The following is an 8,370-nucleotide window of genomic DNA, read 5'->3' as shown; positions in this document are numbered from 1 at the left end:
AACCAAATCAACCGTCCACAATGTTTTAAAGTATTTAAAATGTAGCTACCCGAACCTAATTGACAAGAGTATCATTTCATCAATACCGCCATATTTATTTTCAATGAACAAAAAAAAAAACGAAGATGCACGATCGGGCGTTTGACTTTCTCGTCTGTGAAAAGAAGGCTTCCCACTTAACACGCTCGCACCTGTGTCGCACAGATACCAACTATCCGCATTTGTACGGATTACTCACTGAAGACGAGAGAGGGCCATGCAGTTAGTACACGAGGTGACCAAGGTGACTTGACACACGCGTGACCAATGTCTTCAAGGTCCCGAGCTCTTTCACATTCTCCTACAACGAAGAAAAAAACACACACAAATATATTTTGTCGATATGGAAACTACCAGTTATCGTGTGTTGACGACTAAACTATATTTTTTCAGTGTCTACAGGTGGGTTTTTGGGAACAGCAAAAGGTACTCTAGCTCAAGTTTTTTTTAATGCTTTTATTATATCGTGGCGACTGACTGTGAAATATCACGGAAAATATGTGCCTACTTTTTGTAAAGCTTCCACAAGGCGTAATTCACGTGTGCAGCGACTCAAAATACGTTGAAATTCCCTGTTTGGATTTTTCACTTGATATTCTACAACTCACAAGTTTTCATGTTTCCTCGTGCTGAACAAGCAAGAGTGTCCGGCATAAAGTTCTAAAGTATTTAATCAAAATACAGGTTATAAACAAAATGACAGCGGCCCTGTTTAAGAGGTGACTACGGAGTAGGTGTACATAATAAGTATGTACATGTATGTGTATGCATTATATTTTTTCTCGCGTAAATAGGGCCAAATTGTTTTTAAGGAAACATCTCTGCAGCAGCATTCAAAACCACTGTATCACAATTCAGGTGTTGTGATTGGACATCTGAATTTTTAAATAATCTGGAGAGTGGCAAGGCACCTGAAAATGTTCGTTTTATAATGAACAAAAAAATATAAAAACATTTATTTACTCGAATTATACAATCAAAAACCTACCGATAAAGACTTAAAATGCTTCAATTTACATAAAGTAAATAAAGGCACGATAACAAAGGATACATTGAGCAGCAAAGTAGATTTGAAACAAATTTACAACTCTGCTTTTCTCCAATCAACGGTTTTAAAGTTATCGTCGGGCAAATTCACATACATTCATACAAACTTCGATTAGTTCATGTTGATTTGGAGACCTCTCTTCGCTCTGTCGATAGCTAAATATGTGTGCTCTCCATCTTTATTCAGAATCCTACACTATGTTAGGGCCTATGTCTCATACTACCCAAAAACTAAACTTTTTGAACTATTTAATCTCGTGCAAAAAATAACATTTTACTAGAAAACTTTGAAAATAATCCCAATTGTTTCTGAATGTAGCGATCCAAATAGTTTTCCAATAAAATTTTCTTTAATGAAGTAGTTTCATTCACTGTTTAATATGTAGAATGTACCCAAAATATTATGTACTATGATTGTGATAATACTGTCACGTGCACCTAGCCGGTGCCACCGCCATTTCTGTCACGATCCACTTTCAGAGGGGGGAGAGAATCGTAGCTCTTTACATAGAAACAACTCGCTTGGCATCAACTAGTCTTAACTTCATAAAATACTTTACTGTACCTAGGATCATAGGTTCGTCATCCCGTACAGGATGTCTGGTGAGAGCTGAACTAAGGAGATTTTGCAAAATAACATAATACTTAATTAAAATTATTTTATTCTTAAAGTCAAATACTCAACATCATTTTAAAGAACATTTAAATAGCAGGATTACAATTTAAAACAATAATCTCTTTACTTCCTTAACGATTGAACGACCTTACAAGAGAGAGAATGAGAGAACTTCACTAAACACTTCCCTAGTCCTTCCGAATACCTCAAATCATAATTAATACTTAAAATTAAAACAAAGATAAGTCCATACTCACATTTTCCGAAAAGCCTTTCTTGATCGATTACTTTAAAAAAATAACGTAGGGGCCTCTCCTGCCCTTGAAATCCCGAACGAACATTACATTTTAAAAACTATGACGCGTGACCCCTGACGAGGGCCATAGCCTCCGCCCGAAAGCTTGACGACTACATTATGACCTAACTTAAATTAAACGACTCGTGGCCTCTGGCGTCGACCATAGCTTCCGCCCGAAAGCTTGAATTCCTACATCACGAACGAACTAACAACTCGTGACCACAGGTGAGACGCATAGCCTCCGCCTGAGTGAGCCTGAATTCCTACATCACGAACGAACTAACAACTCGTGACCACAGGTGAGACGCATAGCCTCCGCCTGAGTGAGCCCCGAGTCACCACTCACTTGCGCTTAAATTCGCGCGCCCTGCCGCGCCTACCATAACAAAAGCTCGTTATTGAAGTCAAATTTACTAAACAACTAACTAGAACATCTGGGAAGACTACCCCCCCTCTACCCCGATGTGCAGGCCACACCGCGCGGCTTGTTACGACAGCGCGCCCCAGTAACTGCGGCCCGTGGCTGCGCCAGCGCGCGGCCAAACAAACAAACAAAATTCTGCAAGCCCGCAGCGCGCCGCGCCGGCCCCGTGCCCCAATTACATGGTCACGCCACTTGCGCTGACGAGTGAACAGAGCAGCCAGCCCAGAGTCCCGTCAGTAAAGTCCCTAAATTTGATTTCAACAACCCTGCAAAATTTCAACCCGCGACATAACCCTCCCCTCACAGAGCTCGAGCCCCATCGAGCTACCTCAAAATTACAAATTGTCTTTTTCCATTAAACCATAACTATAAATTCCTCATTTCACAAAAATAATAATTTTCTTAGTTCCTTGCTGTCTGAACATACATCTAGATTCTGCATAAGATTTATTTTAAAACAACAAGTATTCATAAAATTAAATGTAAAACTTTTATCTGGTTTGTTCTCACAGGAACCTTCAGAGGCTCGAGTTCTCAATTCTAAAAAAATTGTTCTGTTAGTGAAGCTCTCTTTACAAATTAAATTACTGTTCTTAGTTTCTCAGTATTCGTTAAACAATGTGCAAATTCTTGATAATTATTATTATTATTTTTTTTTCGGTTTCCGTTTATTACCATACTTCTTTCGTTCTTCAAAAAAAATTAAGTGTCCTTACAGTGTTTCAATTAATTAAACTCTTATCTCGTGAAGGTTGGTGCAACTCCTCGAAGTCAGTGTTGTCGAGAAGAGTAGCTCCCTGGGCTGGCCATCAGCAAACACCACTCAACTCCAACAGCTACTGGACTGGCTTCCAGGGCAGCTCACAACTTCTCCCCACATCTGCTTCGGAGTTGTGCCATCCTCATCACGAACAGATTACAATTCTGAAACATCATCAACAGGCATTACCATCACGCCTGACAAATACAAAACTAACTACTAAACTGCAATCGATGGGCAAGGATGCAAACACACAAAAAAATAAAATTAATTAATTCAACTGCTAACATAAATTATCCCACCCTTAGCATAATCTAATCAGGCAAATAATTTGATAGGAAAAACTTAAGGAAGGGAAACATGACCTCCAATGATTTTCCCTACCTCTTGAGTCTTGATCTTCTCTATACAGCAAATAGTCCCCACGAAGTAACTGGGTTGAAGGTCAGTTCACATGACCCACCCATAACCTCTTCTACTCTTCTTTTCTTCTGGGGGCAACCACAATGCCCACCAATCTCTCTCCATGGTGCCGAACCAGCTATCCCATGAGAGTAAACAACGTAGTCAATAGGAGCGCAGAGGGGAAACACCAATCTCTGGCTTGTCGAGTCATAAAACTGCTTTATCTTCTTCTTCTTCTGAGTAAAAATATCTGACTAACCTTGCTTCTATTCTTCCAAACAGTAAAAGTTCATCAGGTATCTTCATGAAAGAAACATTCTAACTAATAATTCTTCATTTTTCTTCTTCTTTATTTCTGTTAGTTGTAATAGAAGGCCATGTTAGGGAGGTTATAGGGAAAAAGAGTGGCCAATTCCCACCCCATCACCCACCTAGATCATGACTAATTAACTTTTAAACTTTCTATTTGAAACAAATAAAAAAAAACATTTTTTTTTATTCAAACTTTTAAACTATAATTACTTTTACTTCATAACCTCAAAAGCTAATCAATAATTCTAAATGAAATTGTGATTTACTGCATCCTTGTTCCATCCGATCTGTTTGTTTATAACCTTTCTTGTAAAGTATAAAATTTTCAAACATTACTAATTCAAAAAAAAATTAAATTCTGGTGTCCTTTGAGTTACAATTAACTTTACTATTTCTTAGCTTGAAATAATTTAAGTTTTCAGAACTATTTCATTGTCTAATTCACAACACTTAAAAATCAACTCAAAACAACAAATCATCAAAATCAATAAGATCATCTGACCTACCTATCAGTACTGTGAACTTGAACTGTTCGTACACATTTATAATAAGCTATTGTATTTAAATTCCAACCTAAATAAGGTTTAAAAAAAACTACTAATCCCTCTGTAAATTAAGAAAATTAACTTTAAAAATTAAACTTAAGGTATTAGTTCTTTTTGACAGCTACCACAACTCACTAGTTCCATTACATTACTATAACCTAAAAAGTTCTGTAAATAATGTTTATAACACAAAAAAAAAACTCCAGTTACTGTCTTCCATAAAAAAAAATAAAACTTTACATGACCTTATTAATCTCCACTTGTAAGTCCATGGCTGCCAGCTTTCTCTTCTCTTGAATCTTCAGTCTTGGCTCTTGTTTCAGTGATCTTGTATCTTGTCTCTCGAACTCTTGTCATCTTGTAAACTGGACTGCTGCTCAGCTCATCTTAAGGAATCTGTAACAGTTTCAAAAATACATGTTAATTTAAATTACATAATTCCTGTTCTTTGGTCCTAAAAAAAATTGTATTATTAGTACACATTACCCTGAAACAACATTATTATTCATTGTTTATTACTTAAAAAAAATGCTTTACCATAAAATCCTTTTTTGTTCTTTTCATTAGGCCTATTTATTTTCCTTCTTCTTAATTAAATTCTGCTTCAAATGTTAATCCTAACTTAAGACCTACCATCTATTTATTATTCATTACCTACATTATTTATGTTACCCTAAAATTACCATAAGTTTCTAATACTTCCTATCAAAGACATTCTCTCTAAAAAAAAATTTACTTGTGACTCTTAACTTAACAAACTTAAAAAAAACTTTTACACTAGACTTAACTTATTATTCATTCTTAGTTACTAAATTTCTATATGTAAACTTTAGTACTTACAAACAAAAACTGCCTATTTCTCTCTACCTCTTAATCTCTTTCAATTATTACAATAATAATGTTACCTTGCATCTTTAAACTTTCTTCTTTTCAATTAAATTAGACATCTCATAACAATAAAAATTCTGCCTATACTCTTCTTATGGGTGTACAAACCAACAACAAAATTTCAAATTCTCAAGTTTCCTTATATTTAAATTATGCAATACAAATAACCTCTGTGGTGCCTGTACCCTTTAGGCCTACCACCTTCTCCTCTCACAGCATAACTCTTATTCCTCGGGGTCTGTATTCACTGTTCCAAATCAAATATCTCAAATAAATTAAAAACAAATTTATTATTTTAAGAAAACAAAAATTTACATTGAATTTACTATGGAGCCTGGAAATCTTAATGTCTCACAGCAGCTAACATGACTAAATCCCATGGAACCCCAGGTTTACATAACCTGTGCCCAAAAATTTAAGCATACCAGGCTTTCCCTGCACTGGTTTTACAGCATCACACACTATTTAGGGCCCCTGATCTGCCATCAGTCCCAAGGAGTTTTCCCACAACCCCTCTCTACACAAGCGCCTACCGCATTCCTCTCAATTGGCTATCGGTTTTACGGCATTCTTTTGAGATCCGACCATCAAGTTAGGGCTAATCGAACACTAAACCTCCATACTTCCAAACTAATGTAAATCAATTAAATTTTCTCTGTAAATTCTAAAAATCAAAAAAAATTATTCCAACATGCCAAAGAAACTTCCAAAAAAAATTCATAATCTTATCTTCAAACCATTAAAATAAAAATAAATAGATTACTCTGTTTTCTCCTTAATAACTGTAAACTGTCAACAAATATCATGTCGTAAATTTTAACTATGCTTACTGACTCTTAATCATAAAATCTCATTTGTCCTAATTAATAAACAACCGATTTCCTTAAAATCTCACTGTATCTCTCACACTCAAACTTCACTGGCTGAATATCTCAATAAATTCAAAAACAATTATCTAAACTCTTAAAGAAATTCCTCCCCAATTATTCAAATTACTTCACATTATTTTATTTCATTACTTAAAACACCTTACTCAAAAAAAATTAATTAATTATCTAGCTATCTTCCATTATTATTTATTTACCGAACAAAACTTTCTCCTAAATTAATTTAGTAAAATTCAATTTCACATTAGGCAAGTACACTAACTCTCTACAGCAATGTTTCTCATTTCCCTCCTTCCTAACTGAATCCAATCTTACTTAACCTCCAGGGAATTTACCTCACAAAATAACCAAAAATTTCACTGTAGTGCCTATCTGCTATAGGCCCACTACACAGGGGGCTCTCACCCCACCAACAAACTTCATTGAAATGGTACCCTATCCCATACAGGATAGCCACTTCGGTACTACCATGGGGAACTCCTGCCCCAAACTACTCACAACTCTCAGGATTCTCCTAACCCTTAATTCACGTAGATAGCCCATCTCCTATGGGTCTGTTCTACAATCCCTACTTCCCAGGGACACAACACCTCACCTTAGGGTCCCTCGCCCTAAAGAAAACATTAATTTTGTCTCTCTGTTCTTTTGGAGTAAATTCCCTCTACACACAAAATCTAGCCTTCCCAGTTTTCTCAATGCTTATCGATTTTATAGTGTACCTCCTTAATAATGTTTACAAATCCCAAAAAAATATTTTTAAAACCGAGGTAGAATTTAACTAACAAAAACATAAACAACTTACAACGAAACACTTCTAGCCTATACATCATACACTTCTTAAATTAAATTACTTACATACTGAAAGTTCCTCTTCTCCTAAAACACACTTAAATTTAAATGTATTTAACCAATAGTCTATTTTCTTATCGCTAAGTTACCGTACAGCTGATCAAAACAAGGTCACGGCCTGTCCACGTCTCCGTATGAGCCCGTGACGTCACCGAATTCCATCAGGTGCGCCAACCCTCGCTTGCGGTTCCTCCGTTCTCCGCTAGGTCTCAGCACCTCCCCGTCACGTGTTCATTCTGCCACGTCCACTGACGTGTCGTTCTGAAACAACTCTCAACATTTTTCTAATTAAAACAAAACATCACTATAAATTCTATAACTCTCTTTTACATAAACTCTCGTTTTCTCTTTAATTCCTTTCTAACGTTTATCCTTCCCTCGACTGATTTAATTCGTACGTCTCGTCTCCTACGCGCACGAAAACAAAACAAACTTCTCTTGAAAATAATTCCTATTTACGACAAAAAACTTTATTTTAAATTATAATTCTCTTAACCTACAATCTTAAAATGAACTTCAATTAAATTAAACCACTTGCATTATCTCTAATAAGCATTTAACTTATAACGTATTCTCCTCACGTAATAATCCCCGATATAAATCTACAATAAATTCAACGACTTAAAACAACTTATCACTATAAACTTTATCCTTACAAGTATCCTCAAATAAACATCTGTTACGTCAAAAAAAAAATCTCAAAGACTTCCTCCACTATAGACTAAAATTCCGTAATCCTCTCCTCAAGTAAACTCTTAATAACCTGCTATCAGAAGCTGAAACTAACTTAATAATAAACATAAAAATCTACCTCTCTCTCTCTCTCCAGAAATAGAACCTATCCGGCGAACTCTACCCTTTCTATCACGTGCACCTAGCCGGTGCCACCGCCATTTCTGTCACGATCCACTTTCAGAGGGGGGAGAGAATCGTAGCTCTTTACATAGAAACAACTCGCTTGGCATCAACTAGTCTTAACTTCATAAAATACTTTACTGTACCTAGGATCATAGGTTCGTCATCCCGTACAGGATGTCTGGTGAGAGCTGAACTAAGGAGATTTTGCAAAATAACATAATACTTAATTAAAATTATTTTATTCTTAAAGTCAAATACTCAACATCATTTTAAAGAACATTTAAATAGCAGGATTACAATTTAAAACAATAATCTCTTTACTTCCTTAACGATTGAACGACCTTACAAGAGAGAGAATGAGAGAACTTCACTAAACACTTCCCTAGTCCTTCCGAATACCTCAAATCATAATTAATACTTAAAATTAAAACAAAGATAAGTC

The 8,370-nt window shown here is 35.8% G+C and overlaps 1 long non-coding RNA gene across 1 annotated transcript; it reads right to left on the bottom strand.

Annotated features, from left to right (window-relative positions):
• Positions 1-3,073: 3,073 nt before the first annotated feature.
• On the bottom strand, positions 3,074-7,576 carry LOC134535510 (uncharacterized). Its single transcript, XR_010075632.1, has 2 exons — positions 7,077-7,576; positions 3,074-4,842 (listed from the first exon to the last, which is right to left on the bottom strand). It is a non-coding gene; the product is annotated as an uncharacterized LOC134535510 (long non-coding RNA).
• Positions 7,577-8,370: the final 794 nt, after the last annotated feature.

The sequence above is a fragment of the Bacillus rossius genome, chromosome 8 (assembly GCF_032445375.1).
Source record: "Bacillus rossius redtenbacheri isolate Brsri chromosome 8, Brsri_v3, whole genome shotgun sequence".
Lineage (NCBI taxonomy): Eukaryota > Metazoa > Arthropoda > Insecta > Phasmatodea > Bacillidae > Bacillus > Bacillus rossius.
This window is presented reverse-complemented; position numbering and strand designations above follow the sequence as displayed.